The 26,730-nt window shown below is 43.9% G+C and overlaps 1 protein-coding gene across 9 annotated transcripts in view; it reads right to left on the bottom strand.

Moving 5' to 3' along the window:
- foxj3 (forkhead box J3) overlaps positions 1-26,730 on the bottom strand; it is a 142,151-nt gene that overhangs the window by 58,765 nt on the left and 56,656 nt on the right. The window lies entirely within an intron of this gene.

The raw sequence follows: 26,730 nt of genomic DNA, 5'->3' as shown, positions 1-26,730 counted from the left end.
TATGCGATGGTTAAATGAATAGATTTTATATATGAAGAAATCATTACCTTTCATAGACAAGCAGAAACAAAAGGTGGAGTGAGGTGGCATTCAGCGTGGAGACAAGCAAATATTCTCAGAAAGAGGAAGAGTGATGAAAATAAGAAATAACAAAAGCATATGAGAAAAGGAGCACCAGAGGAGAAATATCAAGACATGGAGAGTGGGAGACAAGTAACAATGTCAGTTTGCATTTACATAGCACCACTGATGTCCCAAAAGGTGAAATAATATAACACTGGCAGCGCTCGGAAATAGGTTGTAGGGGTGACCAAAGCCATATCAGGGAGGTTTTTGAAAGAGGGGAGAGAGTTAGCTCAATGGGAGAGTTTAGGGAGAGTGTTCCAGAATGTGGGATTAAAACAAATGAAGGCCCTACCACTGAAGATAGAGCAGGGAAGAGGAAGGCAAAAAAAGGTCAGAGTCAGAAGGGTGGAGAAGGCACATGATGGAGCATCAAGCTAGAGTTAATTGCAGAGGTATAGAGAGCCAGGTCACAAAGAGATTTGCAAGTGGACACAAGAATTTTGAATTCAATGCTCAGAGACAGGAAATCATCAAGGTTCATGAGGGCAGGGATGACAAGGGAACTGGGATTTAGGATGGGTAGGACATGGAGGCAAACCTTCAGACAAGCTGTAGTTTATGTAGGATGGAACTTGAGGCCAGCAAAAAATTAGAGAATTCAAATCTCAAGCTGGTAAAGGCTTACGTGTGGAAGTAAAGAGACAGTTATACAATCACTTTTAATTTTGCCCACAGGTTGTCGTATGAAAATTTTGGACACCAATTATACTTCACCAAATTTCTGAGAGATCACTGATTTTATGTGCAATTTAATTTTGTTTTAAATTAGCTAGTTTTATATTCCCACCTACATGACTAAAAGTAGTGGAGTGAGCTCTGGCCACATTTGCTGCTTTTTCTTCAGGTGTTCTCCTACTGCACAAGTGACAAGTTTTTAAGAAGGGAATACCTGTTTTAACCAGACAACACAAGTCACATACTTAAAGTGCTCAGTCATGTTCTGGTTGATTCCCCGTCATCTCCGGAGTCCCAAAACAGAACAAGTTACAAAAAAATGCCAGTGCATGAAATCATGCTACACCACACAAACATTCATACACTCTTCCAAATCCAGGGTGAATCCTTTGTTTATGTAATAACAGATGGCTCAAAAAAATGTGCTTGCAGTATTAAGTGGTTTTGAGTGCAGCAACCCTGCATCCAGGAACTAATGAGGGACCACAAACAACTCCAAATTCACCTGCCGAAATACAAGATACTCTCAAAAAAATGAACATGTTCTTCAAACAAATAACTCAATGGCTTTTTGGGGTTTTGTGGGGCTGGGGTGGGGGGGGGGGGGGGGTGGTGGGGAAGAGGGGGGCTGTGGTAGGGAAGAAAGAGGGGCATGTACATTTAGTTTCCATTGTTGTAAAAAATGCCAGTCCTGGCAAATGTAACATTTGGCATCTGGTACATTTTCCACTTCCCACACCAATCATTCTCGAGACTGTCAATTTGTACTATGGAGCCATATCCTGCAGGAACTGAGTTCTCCAGTTAGTTCAAGGACTATTCCAGCACATGGAGGAGATGCTTTCCAATTAATCTGAACTGCAGCTGAACTTAGTCCCAGAGATAAACAGCCAATATCTAATCTATTATGCTACCTTTATCCCCAATGTAAAAAGAATAAACTTGCATGCAAGTTAATGAACTGGAACCACAGGTGCTTTTATAGTTTAACTACTGTAGGCAGCTGCAAACATGTGGTTCTGTCACTGATACTTGCGGTTAGTAATATAAACATGACCATTTCCCTTTCTTGTGGATCTTGGGAATTGCCACAGGATTTACTGAGTCCTTTTTTGCCAGTCACTGGGTGAAAGTTTAATTGGGGAACAGTAGCACTAAGATTATGAAAGAGCATCATTAAAATAAAGCTAAAGTAATTCACACAAGCCACTTAAATTTGGAGATTAGCTTGTTGACTTTAACCTGGCACAGAGATCTCAATTAGAAATGAGGCAAAAACAAAAGACAGAGAAATGAATTTTCCTTGATCCTAACAGATTTCAATTAATCAGTTTCGCAAGCCTTGCACCTGATCTATTCTCTGTGGATCTGCACATACTCAAAGCCTACGGCTCCAATATCAGAATGTCAAACAGCCTGGCAGTTTACTTTGGCCAGTACTGGTAAAGTGATTTCATTGCCTCTGTGCTTCCCTCTTTGGCATTCACGCACTCAAAACAAAGAGGCAGGGTAGATAGGTCAGTTTTTTTTTAAAACATCGCCTATACCTTTACCTGCTTGGCTTTGGCCCGGTAAACCTCCCCAGATGGAAATGGCCACAACAACCAGAATGACCAATAATGCACAGTGAGCTACATTTCAGCATGAATAATTCACATGACAAGCATCATACCATCAGCACACAATAAATCAAGATTCCGGAAGTCTTATTTTTTATATCGAGATGTTTAGCTTCTGCAATCTAATTATTAGAAGCTAACCATTTCCAGGCACAATTATAGATTTTCAGAGTTAATCTTACAAACTCAACTCACTGAGCAAAAGTTATCACATCTGATTTTATCTCTCAAGAAGTCAGGTAAATACCTCCCCAGTTTGGCAAATTGCTAATAATTCCAGTGTGAGAAAGGTTACACAAATTTAAAATCAGAAGCAAAAATAAGCAAAGATGTTGAGAATTTTACAACACAGTACTGGACTTGCATGGTTATCTCAACTGCATCTTGCAGGCAATTGTGTCTTCCACTTCAAGGCTCAGGATTAGACAGCCACGTATACCATCAACCTTCACTCACCAGCCCCACCCACCAGAAACAGAAAGATTGGTAATTGAGTTTTCTGAAACACAACTGGTATTTCCACTACAACTGCTTTTCCATTGTCCAATTGTCACCAGATTCCCAAAGAGCAGACCATTGCATAGCCTGGGTTGCACCCAGATGCAGAACTTGAACTGTACTTTGAGCTCGGGTGAAGTACAGCTGATGGGGAAATTGAGGCAAAGTCCACAAACATCCTGCCTTTTATAAAAAAAAAATACTTATAATTTTTGTTTTTAATTTCAGAAACTGTACCGATACATGTGAGCTGTCTGCAGTCAGCTGTAGAAATGAAAAGATATTGAGGACCATATTTAACCTGTCCTTACAATAACAGATTCTGATCTTTTTTAAAAAAATGAACTCAGCAGTATTTAATTTCCAGGCATCAGTTCAGCTCTCCAGCCCCCTTTCCATACAACAGCACTAGAGCGCACCAAGCTGAATGCACATTGGTTCAAGCGAGGCAATGGCTCCAGCAAGAATACCTATCAAGTTCAAGTGTAAATTCCACCCAATTCAATATTGACACACTAAGAAACGAGGAATAGCTTAATAAAGATAAATGGTCTTTGCTTCAATTTACAGGGATGGTTCTTAATGAACACTAGCAGCAGCACCAACCTCAAAAGGTGGTTCTTCCCACCCTCTTTGGAGAAATTAGACTGACTTAGAGGTCCTGTGTTACCAGTGCTAACTCCAAAACCTCAAACATGTTGCAGTCGATGGTTCACTAGTTCAGTTCTTGTTCAAGAAGTCTGACCTGAAGCCAACTGTCACACCCACCAGGCAACTGGGCAAGCCCACGTTCATTGCTTCATATTCAGCATATAAAATCTTATTCCCAGTCTCTACGTTCAGCACTGCTCCACACCCTACTTGGCTACTCAAATTCTTCTTTGCTAAAAATCATATACTAGAAATCTGAAAACAGGAACAGTAAAAACTGCAAATACGCAGAGCAGACAGCCTCTGCAGAGAAACAAAAGTCTGTCAACTTTTCAGGTATAAAGACCCTTCCTCGGGACTGGGAGTGGATCTTTGGGCATGAAACCTCGACTGATTGGTTTTCCCACAGATGCTATGCAGTATTTCTAGCTTTTTCTGTACTTGATTGTTTCTTTGCTAATGTGGGACGGCAACTCATTTATTTCAAAAACATCCCTTAACACTGAAATTTACAGAAGATACTTAAATGAAAATGTCAACAAATACAAGGTCATTTTAAAATAATTTCAACATATTACAATAATAGCAAATGTGTTACTGGCCTGAGAAGACTTGCATTGTATCAAATCTCAAACTTGACAGTAATGCATCCATGGTCAGTCAAAAAAATTAAAGGAGTTTACAGCATAGGAGACAACAATTCAGCCCAGTGTGTCTGTGGTGGGTCTCTGCTTGAGAAATCCAAAACTACCCCAGTCTCTCCCCGCAGCTTTGTACCTTTATCCGTTTAAAATATGTAATCAGATTTCTCTTAAATGAATGCAATGGCTTTTGTCTCAACCAATCTCTGTGGCAAAGCATTCCATTTCCTATTATCAAAACTCTTGATAATTTTAAAAAGCACCATTATGCCTTCTCTTAACGCTCTTACTCTTCTTATTCTAATGGAAATAGTCTCAGCATTTTAAACCACTCCTCAGAACTACAGTTTTCCATTCCTGGCATTATCCTACTGAACCCAGGCTGTATATATACAACTTCAATATTCTGTCTACAATGGACACCCAAATTACACAGTACTCTAACTGGGGCCTAACAAATGTTTTGTATAAATTTATTGCTACTTTACCATGTCCTCTCAGGTGCATATAAAAGATCCCATGTCACTATTTTGAAGAACAGGGGAGTTATCCCCAGTGTCCTGGCCAATATTTATCTCTCATTTTACATCACAAATAATGATCATCTGGTCTTTCATGGGAATTTGGTGTGTGCAAATTAGTTGCCGCATTCCTGCAATACAACAGTGACTACACTTCAAATACTTCATTCACTGTAAAGCTCTGAGACATCCAAGTGGTCCTGAAAGACGCTATATAAATGCAAGTCTTTCTCTTCTTTTATGTACTCTATTTATATCTTTACAGACCTGCATTTGCACTTTCAGAGACTTATGTATCATAACCCTTGGGTCTTTATATTCATCAGTTGTGGCTCAGCTGGTAGCACTCTTGCCTGAGTCAGAAGGTTGAGAGCTCAAGTCTCACTTTGGGACTTCAGCACAACAATCTAGGCTGATACTCCAGTGCAGCACTGAGTGATTGCTGCACTGTCAGAGATACTGTCTTTCAGATGAGGCATTAAACTGAGGCCCCTGCTCTATCAGGTAGGTGTAAAAGATCCCACAGCACTACTTTGAATTAGAACATGGTAGTTCTTCCCAGTGTCCAGGCCAATATTTATCTCAATCTACATCACAAAAACAGATCATCTCGTCATTATCACATTGCTGTTCATGGGAGCTTGCTGTGCACAAAGTGGTTGTCACATTTCTTAAATTATAGCAGTGACAACACTTCAAAAAATACTTCATTAGCTGTAAATCACTTTACAATGTCAAGTGGTCATTAAAGATATTATATAAAATGCAAGTCTTTCTTCTGTATCTGCCCACTGAAGATGCAAAGAGAGAGAGAGAGAGACACACACACATACAGACAGAGATAGACCTGAGATAGACAAGAGGAAGAGAGAGAGCGTGTGTGTGTGTGTGTGTGTGTGTGTGTGTGTGTGTGTGTGTGTGAGAAGGGGTTGGAGGGCTGCAAAGAGAGAGTGAGGGGGTTGAGGGGAACAAGAGCATGTGCTGGCACATGCTGTGCAAAATTATGATTTTCTCATGATATCACGAGACAACTTCGGGCAACAAGAGAGATTTCAAGAAAAAAATTGGTGGACTTCTATTTTAGTTCAAGAACCCTGCAATGAATCCTTTAACAACTACTTATTCCAACTGCATTGGCAGGGTCAAAATAACCAACCATCCTCTAGTCTGGAACAAGCTGTTCTTATATTGAACAACCTCTCCTTCAACTCCACTCACTTCCTTCAAGTAAAAGGTATTGCTACGGGTACCCGCATGGGTCCTAGCTATGCCTGTCTTTTTGTGGGATATGGAGTCATAGAGAGATACAGCACTGAAACAGGCCCTTCGGTCCAAGGAGTCTGTGCCGACCAACAACCACCCATTTATACTAATCCTACATGAATCCCATATCCCCTACCACATCCCCACCATTCTCCTACCTACACGAGGGGCAATTTACAATGGCCAATTTACCTATCAACCTGCAAGTCTTATGTTGAACATTCCTTGTTCCAGTCCTACTCAGGCCCCCTCCCCCAAATCTTTTACCGGTACATTGATGACTGGATCAGTGCCGTTCCCTGCTCCCGCCCCGAACTGGAAAACTTTATCAAATTTGCTTCCAATTTCCACCCTTCTCTCACCTTTACACGGTCCATCTCCGACACTTCCCTTCCCTTTCTCCATCTCCGGGGATAGGCTGTTCACCAATATTCATTATAAGCCCACTGACTGCCAAAGCTACCTAGACTACACTTCTTCACACCCTGCTTCCTGTGAGGGCTTCATTCCATTCTCCCAGTTTCTCCATCTCCAACACGTGCTCTGATGATGCAACCGTCCACAACAGTGCTTCTGATATGTCTTTTCCTTCAACCAAGGATTCCCCCCCCAGTGTGGTTGACAGGGTCTTTAACTGTGTCCAGCCCATTTCCCGCACTTCTGCCCTCACCCCTTCCCCTCCCTCCCAGAACTGCGACTGGGTTCCCCTTGTCCTCACTTTCCACCCCACCAGCCTCCACATCCAGAGGATCAACCTCCGCCATTTCCACCACCTCCAGGGTGATGCCACCACCAAACACATCTTCCCCTCCCCTCCAGTCAGCATTCCAAAGGCATTGTTCGCTCCGCGACACCCTGATCCACACCTCCATTACCCGACACCTCGTCCCCTTCCCACGGCACCTTCCCAAGCAATCGCAGGAGATGTAATACCTGCCCTTTTACCTCCCCTCTCCTCACTATCCAAGGCCCCAAACACTCCTTTCAGGTGAAGCAGCCATTTACTTGTACTTCTTTCAATTTAGTATACTGTATTCACTTGCTCACAATGCAGTCTCCTTTACACTGGGGAGACCAAACACAGATTGGGCGACCGCTTTGCGGAACATCTCCGCTCTGATCGAAAGCATGACCCCAAGCTTCCAGTTACTCGCCATTTCAACACTCCCCCTGCTCTCATGCCAATATTTCTGTCTTTGGCCTACTCCAGTGATCAACGTAAGCTCAAGGAGCAGCACCTGATCTTTTGATGTGCAGACTGAACACTGAGTTCAATAACTTCAGAGCATGAATGGCCTTTTTTAGAATATTTTATTTTTTAACCATGTGCCTGCTTTTCATGTAGTCAGAGCTGCTCAATATTCTATTAACACTCTGTCTAGACTAATGCTTTGTGTTTCATCGCAAGCATTAACACGCTCTTTGCCTTTGTCCCAAGACAGTTTTGTTATTTAATCTTCCTTTGCCCAATCAAACACCTTTCCCTTTGTTCTCTCCCCCACCCCACTCCCCTTCACTTAAAACCTAACTCATTTCTAACCTTTGCCAGTTCTGATGAAAGGTCAGACCTGAAACGTTAACTTTGCTTCTCTCTCCACAGATGCTGCCAGACTTGCTGAGTATTTCCAGCACTTTTTGTTTTTATTTCAGATTTCCAGCATCTGCAGTACTTTGCTTTCATTAAAGATTTATTAGTGTTAGTTTCTGGGACAAGGAGTACTGGACATCAGTTCTTTGTTAAGCCACCCAGAACATAACTAAGCAATAATGCAGTGCAGATTAGCACAATTTGGAAATACAATAATTTGCCTTGTTCTATGTTTTTATGGCTGGTCACATCAATCAAATATCAGATTTTACTTGGAAGCAACAGCCATCACAGGCAGACCTGCATCTTCCCAGATTACCAGAATAGGAAGTGATTCATTCCATAAGTATTTCTTTTCCTCCTTATTCCAACTTGTCGCCTACAGCAGGACACTGCTGTTTATACTCAAACATGTAAATTTCAAGTTGGCAAAATCGTACAGGATGTAACGGATATCCATAAATTGCCGAAGGACTACCTTGTTAGATATAGTCAAGAAACTTGGGACAAGACATCATGTGCTCCATAACAAAAACATTTCACAGCATTATACTTGCGCAGCTCACCTACACGTACAAATGTAGTTAATAATGATTTACTTTCAAGGCTATTTATCGTCTAATTTTGCCCCAATAATAATTTTCTGTTCCCCAAGCTACAGACCAGTTCTGGTCAATAGAACTGAAGAACTATCTATCAGAACTCCCCCAACTCAATTCAAACAAGTGCAATTAGGTGCACAAAAGCGAGCTGGGGTAGCTCTCCCGATTCCACTTGCTGCCCTGTAATATCTGGCCTCTACATGTCATTTCCTCATAGCATTACAGCAGGGTGGGAGGAGGGGAGGGGGCAAAGGATGTCATCAAACCTGCAGTGGGCATTCCAAAACTACACAGAGACATTACACTTTGACTTCCAGACTGTAGCCGGGAAAAAGCTCAAATGTAGCAGCAGAGCACATCGGGAGAGAGGAGTTTAAAAAGAGAGAAGGAACCACTGGCAGAGACACAGTAGGTGAGCACATCAGGAGAGCGGAGTTCAGAGAGTGCGGAAAACCACCAGCAGAGAAACAGCAGCAGAGCACATCGGGAGAGGGGAGTTTAAAAAGAGCACGGGAACCACCTGCAGAGACAAAGCAGCAGAGCACATCTCCAGCAGTACAGCACGCAATTGGAAAGAAAACTCGAGGTGTGACATCACAGTGAAGCAGGTAGGTGATTAGATGGGTGAGACTTCAGAGCTTCAAACAGCATGAGAGGGAAGAGAGAGTGCGAGGCACAGGGGGCTAGTCAGTGACTATCCACTGGGTATTTTCTTACTTTATTTTCTTCTTTCCTCGAACATTTAAGGCTATCTTCTAAGTAGAAGCTAAGATACCAGTAGTTGGTAGGTGGTTACTTGTTTGTTCTTTCTATTTATAACCATTTTGTGTTTATTTAACCTCCAATTTTAGTGCAGTAAATAAATAATTCAAGGCATGGCAGGGCTGCTCACACCCGTGGAATGCACATCCTGTGCCATGTGGGGACTCCAGCACCCTACCCATGTCCTGGACAATATGTGCAGAAAGTGCAATCAAATGCAAAAACTTGAGCGCTGAATCTTGGAACTCGAGGAGCAGCTGTTGTCACTGAGGTGCATTTGAGAGGATGAGAGATATGTGGATAGCACATTTCAGAGGTGGTCACCCTGCAGCTTAAGAGAAAGCAGGTAGAAAGGAACTGGGTGGCTGCCAGATGGACAATAACAAAGAGGCAGATAGTGCAGGAGTCCCCAGAGGGCATCCCACTTTCTACCGGCATTCAGTTCTGAATACCAATGGAAGAAAGGGTTCCTCTGGACAGTGCAGCGAGTCATGACCAGAGCACCATGGGTGGCTCAACTGTGCAAGGAGGGAGAAAAGACAGGAGAGCAATAGTGGTAGGGCATTCTATAGTTAGAGGAACATTCAGGTGTTTCTGTGGTCGCAGACATAATTCCAGGATGGTAGGTTGCCTCCCTGGTGCAAGGGTCATGGATATCACAGAGTATTCTGGAGGGCGAGGGTACACAGCCAGAGGTCGTGGTCCACATTGGTACCAACAATATAGGTAGAAAAAAGGATGAGGTCCTGATGGCTGAGTTTAGGGAGTTAGGAAAGAGATTAGCAAGCAAGACGTCAAAGGTAGTAATCTCTGGATTATTCCCAAGGCCACATGCTAGTGACTATAGAAATAGGAGACTACACCAGATGAACGCGTGGCTGGAGAGAGGGCTTCAGATTTCTAGGGCATTAGGACCAGTTCTGGGGAAGGTGGAACCTGTAAAGCCGGACGGTCTACACTTGAACAGGACCGGGACGAATATCCTTGCAGGAAGGTTTGCTAGTGCTGTTGGGGATGGTTCAAACTAGATTGCAGGGGAATGGGAACCTGAGGGCAGTTTCAGATAGGACAAATTCAGAGCAGGGAACGGGAGGCAGAGAATTAGTGAGCGACTCTGAAAGTCGGAAGAAACAAGTTTAAAAATGTACGACACAGGAATTTGGCAGTGTTTAAAGGTATTTATTTAAATGCAAGGAGTATAGCAAATAAAACCGATGAGCTGAGGGTGCAGCATATCATTGCTATAACAGAAATTTGGCTTAAAAAGGGGCAAAAATGGCAGCTCAACATCCCTGGATATAGAGTTTTCACACAGGATAAAGAGGGGGAATAAAAGAGGGGTGAAGCATTACTGGTTAAAGAATCAATTACAGCTGTGAGGAGGGATAATATGCCAAATGAATCGCCATATGAGGTCATATGCGTTGAGCTCAGAAAAAAAAGGGGCAGCCGCAATACTAAGTGTGAACTATAGACCCCCAAATAGTGAGAGGAGATAGAAGGACAAATATGTAGGCAAATTTCTGATTGCCAAAACAATAGGGCAATAATAGTTGGGGATTTCAACTACACAAATATCAATTGGGATACAAACAGTGTGAAGGACACAGAGGGCACAACATTCTTGAACTGCATTCAAGAGAACTAGCCAGCACGTAACAAGCCCAACTAGAGGGGACGCAATTCTAGATTTAGTCTTAGGAAATGAAACAGGGCAAGTGGATAAAGCAGCAGTGGGTGACCATTTGCAGATAGTGACCACAATACAGTTACATTTAGCATTGTTATGGAATAGAACAGGAGTAAAAGTTCTAAATTGGGGGATGGCATATTTTACAAAGCTGAGAGGTGATCTGGCGAAAGTGGACTGGATATAGCTACTTGAAGGAAAATCAGTGGCAAACCAGTAGGAAGCATTCAAAAACGAGATTCTACAGGCACAGTGTAGACATGACCCCACAAAGAAAAAGGGTAGTACTGCCAAATCTAGAGCCCCCTGGTTATCGAGAAGCATACAGGGTAAGATAAAGCAAAAAAAGAAAGCTTATGACAGTCACAAAAAACGTAATAATTTAAAAAGTCTAGAGAAGTATAGGAAGTGCAGGGGTGAAGTAAAAAAGGAAATTAGGAAAGCAAAGAGAGGACATGAAAAAATATTGGCAGGTAAAATCAAGGAAACCCAAAGATGTATCACATTAAGAGCAAGAGGATAACTAAGGAAAGGGTTAGGCCTACCAGAGGTGTACAAGGTAACTTATGTGTGGATGCAGAAAATGTGGGCAGGGTTCTTAATAAGTACTTTGTCTCCATCTTCACAAAGGAAAGGGATGATGCAGACATTGCAGTTAAAGAGGTGTGTGAAATATTAGATACAATAAACATAACGGGCACTCGAGGCTCAGACACAGAGGCGGCACAGTGGCTAGCACCGCAGCCTCACAGCTCCAGGGACCCAGGTTCAATTCTGGGTACTGCCTGTGCGGAGTTTGCAAGTTCTCCCTGTGACCGCGTGGGTTTTCGCCGGGTGTTCCGGTTTCCTCCCACCGCCAAAGACTTGCAGGTGATAGGTAAATTGGCCATTGTAAATTCCCGGTAGGGAATATGGGATTACTGTAGGGTTAGTATAAATGGGTGGTTCTTGGTCGGCACAGATTCGGTGGGCCGAAGGGCCTGTTTCAGTGCTGTATCTCTAAATAAAATAAATAAATAAAATAAAAGTGGATAAATCACCAGGGCCGGATGGACTGTATCCCAGGCTGTTAAAGGAAGTCAGTGAGGAAATAGCAGATGTGCTGAGGATAATTTTCAAACCCTCACTAGATACAGGCGAGGTACCAGAGGATAGGCAGTCTGCAAACGTTGCATCATTGTTTAAAAAGGGTACGATGAATAGGCCAAATAATTATAGGCTGGTCAGTCTGACCTCGGTGGTGGTCAAATTATTAGAATCAATTCTGAGAAATAGGATAAACTGTCACTTAGAAAGGCACGGATTAATCAGGGATAGTCAGCATGGATTTGTTAAAAGGTCATGTCTTATCAACTTAATGGAATTTTTTGAGGAAGTAACAAGGAAGATTGATGAGGATAGTGCCATGGACATTGTCTACGTGGATTTTAGTAAGGCATTTGACAAGGTCCCACATGGCAGATTGGTCAGAACAGCAACAGACCATGGGATACAGGGGAATGTGGCGAGTTGGATCCAAAATTGGGCTCAGTGACAGTAAACAAAGGGTAATGGTCGACGGCTGTTTTTGCGAATGGAAAGCGGTTTCTAGTGCCATTCCACAGGGCTCAGTGTTGCTGTTTGTGATATATATTCATGATTTGGACTTAAATGTAGGAGGCATGATTGGGAAGTTTGCTGATGACACAAAAATTGGCTGTGTAGTTGATAGTGAAGAGGATAGCTGTAGACTCCAAAATGATATCAATGGTTTGGTACAGTGGGCGGAAAAGTGGCAAATGGAATTCAGTCAAGAGAAGTGTGAGGTAATGCATTTGGGGAGGGCAAACAAAGCAAGGGAATGCACAATTAACAGGAGAATATTGAGAGGGGTAGAGGAAGTGAGAGACCTTGGAGTATATGTCCACAGGTCCCTGAAGGTGGCAGTACAGGTAAAGTGAACAAAGCATATGGATTACTTTCCTTTACTGGCCAAGGTTTGAATTCAAAATGCTGAAACTGTATAAAACATTGGTTGAGCCACAGCTGGAGTATTACGGACAGTTCCGGTCACATTACAGGAAAGGCATAATTGTTCAGCAGAGAGTACAGAGGAGATTTACAAGAATGTTGCAGCTGACAGGAAAGATTGGATAGGCTAGGGTTGTTTTCCTTAGAATTGAGGAGTCTGAGGGGTGACTTAATTGATGCGTACAAAATTATGAGGGGCTTGGAAAGAGTAGACAGGAAGGACCTGTTTCTCCGAGTGGAGAGGTCAATTACCGGGGGGGGGGGGGGGGGGGATTTAAGGTGACTGGTAGAAGAATTAGAGGAGACATGAGGAAAAACTTTTTCACCTAGAGGGTGCTGGGTGTCTGGAATTTGTTGCCTGGATTGGTGGTGAAGGCAGAAATGTTCAACTCGTTTAAAAAAGTAGCTGGACCTGCACCTGAAGTGTTGTAACCTGCAAGGCTATAGACCAGATGCTGGAAAGTGGGATTAGAATGGGCGGGTAGTTTTTTCAGCTGACACAGACACAATGGGCTGAATGGCCTCTTTCTGCGCTGTAACTTTTTTATGGTAGGTTCTAAATAGACAATATCAGATTTACCAAATAGCGTGGTACATGGGTTAGAAGAATGGACAAGCCTGTATTTATATAGCACCTTTCATTACCTCCAGGCATTGCAAAATTCTTTGCCAACAATGAAGTACTTTTGAAGTGCAGTCACTGTTGGATTTTGGAATCAACTAATAATTTGTAATAAATTCATCGACAAATGCCAAACTGTCATGACTTAAAGCCTAATTTTTACATTTACACACATTTGAATGTTTGTGTTAAATGAGGAATAGAAACCAAACACACAGAAAATGCACAGCTACATTACAAACTGAAGCCAAAAATTATAGTAGTCGCTTCTCTCGATGTGAACAACATGTTGGGAGGGGGGAAATATAATACTTTTTCCTTGACTATTCCTGTCATTTATTACGTTAATTTTACTAAGTCAGCTAAACTAATTCATTTAATGTGGAGCCATTGAATCAATCGCCCATGTGGTTGGTAGATCTTACACCTCTGGAACTGGAATTCGAATATAGTTCAGCATCTGTGTGCTGGCTTTTAAGGGTCAAATGTTAAATGAGCCAGGGTTAGTTTTCTCCTAATTCATAGCAGGCTTGGGCTCACAATATAAAACAGCTCCAAATTAAAAATATCATCCTAGTGCACTCGGGAGCATTGACCGAAGTAGGGGCAGCGTGGAAAGAAAAAGAACAAATTTGCTCTATACAGCACCTTATTGCCTCCTCAAGAAGTTCCAAAGCACCTGACAACCAACAGTTTACTTTTTGGAAGCACAGCTACTAAAGCTTAGCAAATGCTGTAACCAATTTGCGCAAAGTAGAGTCCCACAAACTGCAAATGAGTTGAATGATAACTTTTTTTAAAAATGGTGGTCAAGAGAGGAACATTTGTTCGCACTCTGGCAGAAATCCCTGCATTTTCTTTTGCATAGTCCCATGGATCTTTTACATTCACCTAAGCAAACTGTTATTTTGCTGCTTTAACATGTCATCCAAAGGCTAGCACCAGTAACAATGCAGCACTCCCTCACTCAAGCAAAATCATGTACTCGAGTCCCTTGAGATTTGAACACACATTCTTTTGATTTAAAGGCAGGAGTGTTGTTAAATGAAGGAGCAGGGCAAACCTGTGCTTAACCCTGCTATACATGGTCCGGAACTACTCAATGACAACACTGAGTGCCCAAAATCTAAGACGTTCAATTCTCTAACGTCAGCTTGATGAGCTGAGAATTTACAAAATAAAGTTCTTAAATTCTCCTTTTTCCATTTCAACAACAAAATCTTTGTCTTAAATCAAAAGTTCTCAAACAAATGGCAAAATGTGTAATAAAAATATAAATTGCTAGAAATACTCAGCAGGTCTGGCAGCATTTGTGGAGAGAGAAGCAGAGTTAACATTTCAGGTCATGACCTTTCATCAGAACTGACAAAGATTAGAAATGTAATAGGGTCTCCAGTGAAGTGGGGGGGGGGGGGGAAGGAAGAGAAAAAAGAACAAAAGGAAAGGTGCGTGATGGAGCAGATGGCAGGAGAGATTGAATCACAAAGATGTCATGGGATTAAGGCAAAGGGAGTGCTATTGGTTGTGGTGAAAGACAAAGCTTTAGTCCAGAGAGAATGTCAATGGCAGAATAATGAACAGCTCTGTCCAAAAGCACAAACATGAAAAACCAAGTTTATGGCAGGCACATGGTTAAAAATTAATAAAATAAAATAATAAAAAGGCCAGTCATGCTCTGAAACTGTTGAACGCAATGTGGAGTCTGGGAGGCTGTAGAGTGTCTACAAGCTTGCGTTGGGGTCTGCAAATGAAGCCCAGCCAGAGTCCTTTCATTTTGGGGCGGCACAGTGGATAGCACCGCAGTCTCACAGCTTCAGTGACCCAGGTTCGGTTCTGGGTACTGCCTGTGCAGAGTTTGCAAGTTCCCCCGGTGATCGCATGGGTTTCCTCCGGATGCTCCAGTTTCCTCCCAGATGCCAAAGACTTGCTTGTTAATAGGTAAATTAGCCATTGTAAATAAAGTGCCCCTAGTGTAGGTAGGTGGTAGGAGAACTGAAGGAAGGTGGGGACGTGAGAGGGAAAAAAATGGGGGATTAATGTAGGATTAGTATAAATAGGTGCTGATGGTCGGCGCAGACTTGTTGGGCCGAAGGGCTTGTTTCGGTGCTGCATCTCTCTACGACTATGACTCTATGGTGTTCACTGGGACACTGCAGCAGGCCAAGGACAGAAGTGTGGGCATGACAGCTGGGTGTGAATTGAAATGGCAAGCAACTGGAAGCTCGGTCATGCTTGCAGAATGAGCAGAGGTGCCCCGCAAAGCGGTCACCCAATGTAGAGGCGACCGCATTGTGAGCAGCAAATACAATATACTAAATTGAAAGTACAAGTAAATTGCTGCTTCACCTGGAAGGAGTATTTGGGGCCTTGGATGGTGGCAAAACATGTAATCATGATTCATCTCAATCGTGCAGTAAAACAAGAAAAATCCCAACTTCTGTACAAAATGAGGCTATGTCAGGTAATGGTTTCCAATTCTGGGCACACAGACAAGAGCTGGCAGTGAGCGACATTAATTACAGCATGGGCGCCACTTATATGAAGCACTAAAGTACACCAAACCAGATTTACTTACTCTCTACAGAAAACTTTGCACTCATACTGTGTGTGTGAATGACAAACATTTGAAGCACCTTTTGGAAAATCAGAGGGTGTTGTTTTAGTATTTGTTAGTAAAAATATTAGTGACTGAGCAGCATTCCAGCTCAGGATTAAAATAATCATCTTAACACTTATAAAAAGCTCTCTTGCTAATTTTATGTTGAGTAACCACAAGGTGATTTGTGGGTGTAGGCATCAGGGAGGCATATATGTGGATTCTGTACTCAATGTCAAGAACATTATGGCTGGAAAAATCGAACACCTTCCCTCTTCAGATACTTGGTGACAATATTAAGCACTCCCACATCAGGTACAATACAGTTAGATTCAGGGTAAGGCTCCTGCTGTTCTACCCAAGAAATGTACCTCAGCTCTAATCTCAGCAAAGCACCCTAATTGTCCCTTCTTCCAGATTTGTCAAACTAACTAACCTGTGACCTAACTATATTAGAGTGCCATGTGAGGGGAGATTTGTGGTATGTGACCAGGTCCAGCAGGAACTATACGGAGTCAAACCAAACACATTTCCTATAGCACTCTTCCTGCCAGCAAACAAGAGAACTCAACCATCAGTATGGTTTCAATTTGAACACAAGTCCCAGAGACAAAAGCCAGTGTCGAATCCTCAGTCCCCGTCTATTGTGTAGCAAATATTCTGCTCCACACCTCCAGCCACCTCCCCCACCTTACACACAGACACATTAATTCCCTCTCTTTGCCATGTACCATTCTGTGCCTAAAGTTTGCCACTTAACTTCCTCCCAGGCTGCTACCAAGAGGAACACAGGAAATACAGATCACCACCCTCAATTGCTTTCAGTACCTGTAGGAAAACAGCTAATGATCCACGTGAAGTTAGCAACTCACCATGTGGGGAATGATCAACAGAGCCCACAGCCAGTGGCGCACTGCTAGAATTTAGTGCAACAGTTTCCATAACTCCCAAAGCAAATCACTTTTGTCCGATACTGTCCCAGAAGTGGGCAAAGTACAAAAAATAATCAGGTGATGCTGGGATTGCTCTGCGGGAACAATTTGGATTCAGTCACACACCGAATTCTCTTAAAGTATGTGCAGGTCGATAAAGCCATAAGACCGACCTAAGCATTCTAAGGGTCATCAATGGGGACTAAGAGTACAAGAGTAAAAGAACAATGCTAAATTTATACTAAACATTGGTCGGGCTGCAGTTAAGAGTGCAGCTCTAGGTGATCCATTATAGAGAGAACACGAAAGTCATAGACATCTTGCAGCCTTTGTTCAGCCTGATAATGCCTGGAATGAAAAACTAGAGTTATGAGGAGAGATTAGGTGCGACTAGAATGGATAACACTTTCAGCCAGCACAGACATGATGGCCTGATTGGCCTTCTGTGCTGTAAATCTTTTTTTTTAAAGAAGGAAAATTGGATGCATGTTTGAAGCAGAGGAAGATGCAGGCTTTGGGAAAGAGAGATGCAGAAGGATTAATGTCAGATTGGTACAGACACAATCAGTGGAGTGACATCATTCCATGCTGCAGGCATTCTATAAAATTCAAGAATATTTTGCTCTTCCCTTTTCCTGAAAGAACTGACTAATTAGAATTAGAATTAGAATATTACAGCGCAGTACAGGCCCTTCGGCCCTCGATGTTGCGCCGATCATCTGACCTACACTATTCCATTTACATCCATATGTCTATCCAATGACCACTTAAATGCCCTTAAAGTTGGCGAGTCTACTACTGTTGCAGGCAGGGCGTTCCACGCCCCTACTACTCTCTGCGTAAAGAAACTACCTCTGACATCTGTCCTATACCTTTCACCCCTCAACTTAAAGCTATGTCCCCTCGTGTTTGCCATCCTCATCCGAGGAAAAAGACTCTCACTATCCACCCTATCTAACCCTCTGATTATCTTGTATGTCTCTATTAAGTCACCTCTCCTCCTCCTTCTCTCTAATGAAAACAACCCCAAGTCCCTCAGCCTTTCCTCGTAAGACCTTCCTTCCATACCAGGCAACATCTTAGTAAATCTCCTCTGCACCCTTTCCAAAGCTTCCACATCCTTCCTATAATGTGGTGACCAGAACTGCACGCAATACTCAAGGTGCGGCCTCACCAGAGTTTTGTACAGCTGCATCATGACCTCGTGGCTCCGAAACTCGATCCCCCTACTAATAAAAGCTAACACACCATATGCCTTCTTAATGTTGGGATACAGGGACCAGCAGCCCTTGGTTACCTGTCCCAAATGCCAATGTTTACGTGAGCCTAGACAGCATGTTTACTGGACTATTTAACTTCAATAAACATCACATCATAGTCCTCAATCCTGTCCTCATCCTGACTTCAAGTGTTTCCTTTATAGAAGGGTTGCTGGTTAATAATCAGGAACAGAAAACAATTACTTTTTCCCACAAGTATTAGGACACTGAAGCCAATTGTAGGACTTGTACTGTTGCACCAATTGAGATCAGCACAGATTTAGAGATTTAGAGATACAGCACTGAAACAGGCCCTTCGGCCCACCGCAGATCAGGAATTCCACCTTATGGTCCATGAGGCTCAGCCACAAACTGTTAAAACTTTCTTTTCTTGGGCTATGTTTCCCTTTTGCTTCTGCAATATTCCCTTCATCTGCCAGTTTGGCAACAGTCAAGGTGGCGAATGTTCCACATGCTCCTGCAGCACCCGAGCACAACTTTCCTCCTCCACTTTTTGCTCTGGCCAACTGAAATATACTGCAGCCTTTCTCATTGCAGATCAAGAACCGAGCACAAGACCTGAATGTGCATCTGTCTCTGTTATGTGGCACTACAACACCCCAGTGTTCTTGAATTTTATAGGATGGATTCATACAGTGCACGTGCCAAGAGCAAATGACAATGGGTTTGGATACCATGTGCGTGCTGTGGTAAAAGATTTGCAGTTTGGGAATCCCCAACTGTTGAGAGTTTCACTTTCAAGCTGCTAATGTAATAGGAAGTCAGAATGCCCATTTGTTCTCTGGTCAGCTGTGATACTGAAGCTGGAGTGTAAACATAACCTAAGATAGGGTGATAGCATATCCTACATTACAACAGTACCTGGTACAGTACGGCCCTTATCTCCACTTCCTTAAGTTCACAGAACTTAGACTTGAACGCAGATGGCAGATTACTGGTTTAGCTATGCTGTGGCCAAAACTCCTCACTATTCCAGGATTATCCTGGAATACAAAGATAACTTCTTGGCTGTACTGTAAACCATCTTCTTAAATCCCTCTCCCCCATCTCACCAACAAGTGCAAGGAGCTCATGGACTGCTCTGTCACAAAGATTAAGAGCATCTGATCAGCTGCCTCTGCCACTTCCCTCCTTCCCCCTCGTCCACTGGGCCAAACTTCCTTGAAGGTTCCCTCCTGCCATAGCCCTGAACTTGCTTCTTCCTCTAGTTTCTCTCCTATCGCCCCTCATGCCCTCTCCAAGCTCATCTTGCCATGAGACCTACCTCCTCCCTTCTCCAACCTCCCTTCCCTCTCCAAAGTCCTTGAATGTGTTGTCACCTCCCAAATCAGTGCCCATCTTTCCCAGAACTCCACATTTGAATCCTTCCAGTTAGGTTTCTGCCTCTGCCACAGTACCAAAATAGCTCTCAAAGTCACAAATGCTATGCAACTATGACAACGGTCAACATCTCTTCACATACTCCTCGACCTGTCTGCAGCCTTTGACATAGTTGACCATGCCATCCTCCTCCAACATCTGTCCACTGTCGTCCAGATGACTGAACTGCACTTGTCTGGTTTTATTCTCAGCTATCCAGTCGTATGCAGAGAATCACCTACAATGGCTTCTCTCCCCACTCCTGCAGTTACCTCTGGTGTCTCTCAATGGATCTACTTCTCATCTACATGCTGCCCCTCGGGCTATTCGGCCCTCCAAGCCTGCGCAGATCTTGATGCCTGCCTAAACTAAAACCTTCTGCACTTCCGGGGCCCATATCCCTCTATTCCCTTCCTATTCATATATTTGTCAAGATGTCTCTTAAACGTCGCTATCGTATCTGCTTCCACCACCTCCCCTGGCAGCAAGTTCCAGGCACTCACCACCCTCTGTGTAAAAAACTTGCCTCGCACATCCCCTCTAAACTTTGCCCCTCACACCTTAAACCTATGTCCCCTAGTAACTGACTCTTCCACCCTGGGAAAAAGCTTCTGACTATCCACTCTGTCCATGCCGCTCATAACTTTGTAAACCTCTATCATGCCGCCCCTCCACCTCCGTCGTTCCAGTGAAAACAATCCGAGTTTATCCAACCTCTCCTCATAGCTAATGCCCTCCAGACCAGGCAACATCCTGGTAAACCTCTTCTGTACCCTCTCCAAAGCCTCCACGTCCTTCTGGTAGTGTGGCGACCAGAATTGCACGCAATATTCTAAGTGTAGCCTAACTAAGGTTCTGTACAGCTGCAACATGACTTGCCAATTTTTATACTCTATACCCCGACCGATGAAGGCAAGCATGCCGTATGCCTTCTTGACTACCTTATCCACCTGCGTTGACACTTTGTGACCTGTGGACCTGTACGCCCCGATCTCTCTGCCTGTCAATACTCCTAAGGGTTCTGCCATTTACTGCATACGTCCCACCTGCATTAGACCTTCCAAAATGCATTACCTCACATTTGTCCGGATTAAACTCCATCTGCCATTTCTCCGCCCAAGTCTCCAACCGATCTAATCCTGCTGTATCCTCTGACAATCCTCATCATTATCCACAACTCCACCAACCTTTGTGTCGTCCGCAAACTTACTAATCAGACCAGCTACATTTTCCTCCAAATCATTTATATATACTACAAAGAGCAAAGGTCCCAGCACTGATCCCTGCGGAACACCACTAGTCACATCCCTCCATTCAGAAAAACACCCATCCACTGTTACCCTCTGTCTTCTGTGACTGAGCCAGTTCTGTATCCATCTTGCCAGCTCATCTCTGATCCCGTGTGACTTCACCTTTTGCACCAGTCTGCCATGCGGGACCTTGTCAAAGGCTTTACTGAAGTCCATATAGACAACATCCACCGCCCTTCCCTCATCTTCTTCGTCACTTCCTCAAAAAACTCAATCAAATTAGTAAGACACGACCTCCCCTTCACAAAACCATGCTGTCACTCGCTAATAAGTTCATTTGTTTCCAAATGGGAGTAAATCCTGTCCCGAATAATCCTCTCTAATAGTTTCCCTACCACTGATGTAAGGCTCACTGGCCTATAATTTCCTGGATTATCCTTACCACCCTTCTTAAACAAAGGAACAACATTGGTTTGTTTATTTGTTTAGAGATACAGCACTGAAACAGGCCCTTCGGTCCACCGAGTCTGTGCCGACCAACAACCACCCATTTATACTAATCCTACATTAACCTCATATTCTCTACCACATCCCCACCATTCTCCTACCACCTACCTACACTAGGGGAAATTTACAATGGCCAATTTACCTATCAACCTGCAAGTCTTTGGAGGTGGGAGGAAACCAGAGCACCCGGCGGAAACCCACGCAGACACAGGGAGAACTTGCAAACTCCACACAGGCAGTACCCAGAATCGAACTTGGGTGGCTGGAGCTGTGAGACTGCGGTGCTAACCACTGCGCCACTGTGCCACCCACAAGCGGCAAGATGCTGAAAACACAGCATCTGTTTCCACATGTACGCGGATGGCACCCACCTCTATCTCACCACCGCCTCCCTTGGCCCTTCCACTGTCACTAAGTTGTCAGGCTGCTGTCCTGCATCCAGTACTGGACCAGCAGAAATTTCCTCCAACTAAATATGGGGAAGACCAAGGCTATTGTCTTCGATCCCCACCACAAACTCCATTCCCTAGCTACTGACTCCATTCCTCTCTCTGACAACTGTCTTGAGGCTGACCAGACTGTTCGCAACCTTGGGTGTTGTATTTGACTCCAAGACAAGCTTCTGACCACCAGTGGGAGTCATTCAAAGAGGAAATAGTGAGAGTTCAGTGCCAACATGTACCCGTTAACATGAAGGGTAGGACCAACAAGTCCAGGGAATCCTGGATGTCAAGGGATATAGAGGATTGGAACAGGGAAAAAAAGGAGGCTGATGGCAGATTCAGAGCGCTGAAAACAGCAGAGGCCCTAGAGGAATATAGAAAATGTAGGGGGGGTACTTAAAAAAGTAATTAGGAGAGCAAAGAGGGCACATGAAAAAACACTGGCGGGCAAGATAAAGAAAATCCTTCGGCATTTTATATTAAGGGCTAGAGGATAAGCAGGGAAAGATTAGGTCCCATTAGGGTCCAAAGTGGCAATCTGAGCGTGGAGCAGGAGGATATAGGTGAGGTTTTAAATGATTACTTCTCATCTTTGTTCACTATGGAGAAGGACGATGTAGGTGTAGAGATCAGGGAGGGGTCTGTGATATACTTGAACATATTAGTATTGAAAGGGAGGAAGTATTAGCTCTTTAAGCAGGCTTAAAAGTGGACAAATCCCCAGGCCCAGATGAGATGTACCCCAAGCTGCTATGTCAGGCAAGGGAGGAGATAGCAGGGGTTGTGACACAAATTTTCAAATCCTCTCTGGCCACAGGAGAGGTACAAGACTGGAGGACAGCGAATGTGGTACCATTATTCAAGGGTAGCAAGGATAAACCAAGTAATTACAGGCTGGTGAGTCTATCAGTGGTTGGGAAACTATTGGTAAAAATTCTGAGGGACAGGATTAATCTCCACTTGGAGAGGCAGGGAATAATCAGGGATAGTCAGCATGGCTTTGTCAAGGGGAGATCACGTCTAACTAACTTAATTGAATTTTTCGAGGTGACGACTAGATGTGTAAATGAGGGTAAAGCAGTTGATGTAGTCTCCATGGACTTCAGTAAGGCTTTTGATAAGGCCCCGCATGGGAGATTGGTTAAGAAGGTAAGAGCACATGGGATCCAGGGCAATTTGGCAAATTGGATCCAAAATTGGCTTAGTGGCAGGAGGCAGAGGGCGATGGTCGAGGGTTGCTTCTGCGAGTGGAAGCCTGTGACCAGTGATGTACCACAGGGATCAGTGCTGGGAGCCTTGCTGTTTGTAGTGTATATTAATGATTCAGACGTGAATATAGGAGGTATGATCAGTAAGTTGGCAGATGACACAAAAATTGGTGGTGTAAATAGTGAGGAGGAAAGCCTTAGATTACAGGACGATATAGATGGGCTGGTAAGATGGGCAGAGCAGTGGCAAATGGAATTTAATTCTGAGAAGTGTGAGGTGATGCATTTTGGGAGGACTAACAAGGCAAGGGAATATACAATGGATGGTAGGATTCTAGGAAGTACAGAAGGTCAAAGGGACCTTGGTGTACTTGTCCAGAGATCACGGAAGGCAGCAGCACAGGTAGATAAGGTGGTTAGGAAGGCATATGGGATACTTGCCTTTATTAGCTGAGGCATAGAATATAAGAGCAGGGAGGTTATGATGGAGCTGTATAAAACTCTAGTTAGGCCACAGCTGGAGTACTGTGCACAGTTCTGGGCACCACACTATAAGAAGGATGTGATTGCACTGGAGAGGGTGCAGAGGAGATTCACCAGGATGTTGCCTGGGCTGGAGCATTTCAGCTATGAACAGAGACTGAAAAGGTTAGGGTTGTTTTCCTTAGAACAGAGAAGGCTGAGGGGGGACATGATTGAGGTATACAAAATTATGAGGGGCATTGATAGATTAGATAGGAAGAAACTTTTTCCCTTAGCAGAGGGGTCAATAACCAGGAGGCATAGATTTACGATAAGGGGCAGGAGGTTTAGAGAGGATTTGAGGAAAAAAAATTTCACCCTAAGGGTGGTTGGAATCTGGAATGCACTGCCTGAAGAGGTGGTAGAGGCAGGAACCATCACAACACTTTAGTATTTAGATGAGCACTTGAAATGCCATAGCATACAAGGCTACAGGACAAGTGCTGGAAAAATGGGATTAGAATAGTTAGGTGCTTGATGGTCAGCGCAGACACGATGGGCCGAAGGGCCTATTTCTGTGCTGTATGACTCTATCTGCACCAAGACCGCCTACTTCCACTCATTATCACCCAACTCCATCTCTGCCTCCGCTCATCTGGCGTCATCTTTGTTACTTTGAGCTTTGACTATTCCAACATACTCCTGGCCAGTTTCACACATCTGCCCTCTGTAAACTTAGGGGTCATCTGAAACTCTGCTGCCCATGTCCTAACCCACACCAAGTCACATTCACCTCTGTGCTCACTGACTGACAATGGCTCCTGGTTAAGCAATACCAAGATGTTAAAATTCTCATCCTTGTTTTCAAATCCCCCCATGGCCTCACCACTTCCTATCCCTGTAATCTCCTCCAGCCCTACAACCGTCCCAGATATCTGTGCTCCTCTAACTCTGGCCCCTTGAGCATTCCTGATTTTAATTGCTCCACCACTGGCAGCCATGCCGTCAGCTGCCAAAGCCCTAAGCTGTGGAATTCCCTCCCTAAACCTCTCTGCCTCTCTTTCCTCCTTTAAGGCACTCCTTAAAACCTACTTCTTTGACAAAGCTTTTAGTAATCTGGCTTTCAATGATCATCAGGTAACCTGGTCATCAGGTTATCAATGGCCTCAACGGAAAATCTCTACCATGTGCAGGTCAATAAAAATACACCTGGATAACTAAACAATCTTTAAAGGAAATGCTTGCAATACTATCTGGACAGACCAATATCTTGACAAGCAGCAGTAAACAGCACCTGAAATTCAATTCTTTTGAAAAAATTCTTTCATTGGATGTGGGCCTCGCTGTCAAGGCCAGGATTTGTTGCCCATCCCTAATTGCCCTTGACAACTGAGTGGCCTGCTAGGCCATTTCAGAGGGAAATTAAGAGTCTACCACATTGCTGTGGGTCTGGAGTCACAAGTAGGCCAGACCAGGTAAAGGCAGCCGATCTCCTTCCCTAAAGGACATTAGTGAACATAGCCTACTCAGCCATTTGATAAGATCATGGCTGATCTGGTTGTGGCCTCAACTCCACTTTCCTGTCTGCCTCCCATAACACTTGACTCCCTTGTCTATCAAAAATCTATCTAACTCAGCCTTGAATAAATTCTGTGACTGAGTCTCCGCTGTTCTCTGGGGAAGAGAATTCCACAGACTAACGACTCTTAGAAAAAAAAATTCCCATCCCCGTCTTAACAGGAGACCTCTTATTCTTAAACTGTGCCCCTACTTCTAGTCTCCCCCACAAGAGGAAACATTCTCTTCACTATCAAGCCCCCTCAGGATCCTATATGTTTCAATAAAAGCAGCTCTCATTCTTCTAAACTCCAATGGGGATAGGCCCAACTTGTTCAACCTTTCTTCATAAGATAAGTCCTACATCCCTGGAATTAGTCAAGTGAACCTTCTCTGGACTGTTTCTAACGTAATTATATCCTTTTCCAAAAAAGACCAAAACTGTACACAGTACTCTAGATGTGGTCTCACAAATTTCCCTACTTTTTATATTCCATTTCCCTTGCAATAGACATTCCATTTGCCTTCCTATCACTTGCTGTACCTGCATACTAACCTTGTGAGATTCAGGTACCAGGACACCCAGATCCCTCTGCTTTCTCTCTCCATTTAAATAGTATACAGCTTTTCTATTCCTCCTGCCAATGTGGACAAGTTCACATTTTCCCACATTATACTCCATCTGCCAAAATTTTTGCCCAGTCACTTAACCTCCTCTTGACAACTTATCTTCCTTTCTATCATCTGCAAATTTAGCTACCATACATTTCGTCCCTTCATCCAAGTCATTGATATAAACTATAAATAGTTGAGACCCCAGCACTAAGCCCTGCACTAGATACAGCTTGCCAACCAAATGACCCATTTATTCCTATTCTCTGCTTCCTGCTGGCTAATCAGTCCTTTATCCATGCTAATATGTTATCTCCTACACCATATGCTCTTATCTTGTGTCGTAACCTTTGATGTGACACCTTATTAAATGCCTTTTGGAAATCCAAGTACATCTTCTTCTTTGGCCTCCATGTCTCGAGAGACAATGGGTATAGTGCCTGGCAGTGGTCAGTGGTTTGTGAAGTAGCGCCTGGAGTGGCTAGAAAGGCCAATTCTAGAGTGACCGGCTCTTCCACAGATGCTGCAGATAAAATCAGTTGTCGGGGTTGTTACACAGTTGACTCTCCTCTTGCGCTTCTGTCTTTATTCCTGCCAACTGCTAAGTCCCTTCGCCTCGCCACACTTTAGCCCCGCCTTTATGGTTGCCCGCCAGCTCTGGCGATCACTGGCAACTGACTCCCACAACTTGTGATCAATGTCACAGGACTTCATGTCGCGTTTGCAGACGTCTTTAAAGCGGAGACATGGACGGCCGGTGGGTCTGATACCAGTGACGAGTTCGCTGTGCAATGTGTCCTTGAGGATCCTGCCATCTTCCATGCGGCTCACATGGCCAAGCCATCTCAAGTGCTGCTGGCTCAGTAGTGTGTATATGCTGGGGATGTTGGCCACCTCGAGGACTTCTGTGTTGGAGATACGGTCCTGCCACCTGATGCCAAGGATTCTCCGGAGGCAGCGAAGATGGAATGAATTGAGACGTCGCTCTTGGCTGACATACGTTGTCCAGGCCTTGCTGCTGCAGAGCAAGGTACTGAGGACACAGGCTTGATACACGCGGACCTTTGTGTTCCGTGTTAGCGCGCCATTTTCCCACACTCTCTTGGCCAGTCTGGACATAGCAGTGGAAGCCTTTCCCATGTGCTTGTTGATTTCTGCATCGAGAGACAGGTTACTGGTGATATTTGAGCCTAGGTAGATGAACTCTTGAACCACTTCCAGAGTGTGGTCACCGATATTTATTGATGGATGGGGCG

The sequence above is a fragment of the Heterodontus francisci genome, chromosome 37 (genome assembly GCF_036365525.1).
Source record: "Heterodontus francisci isolate sHetFra1 chromosome 37, sHetFra1.hap1, whole genome shotgun sequence".
Classification (NCBI taxonomy): Eukaryota; Metazoa; Chordata; class Chondrichthyes; order Heterodontiformes; family Heterodontidae; genus Heterodontus; species Heterodontus francisci.
The sequence above is the reverse complement of the archived record's forward strand: the minus strand, read 5'-3'. Positions and strand labels throughout refer to the sequence as shown.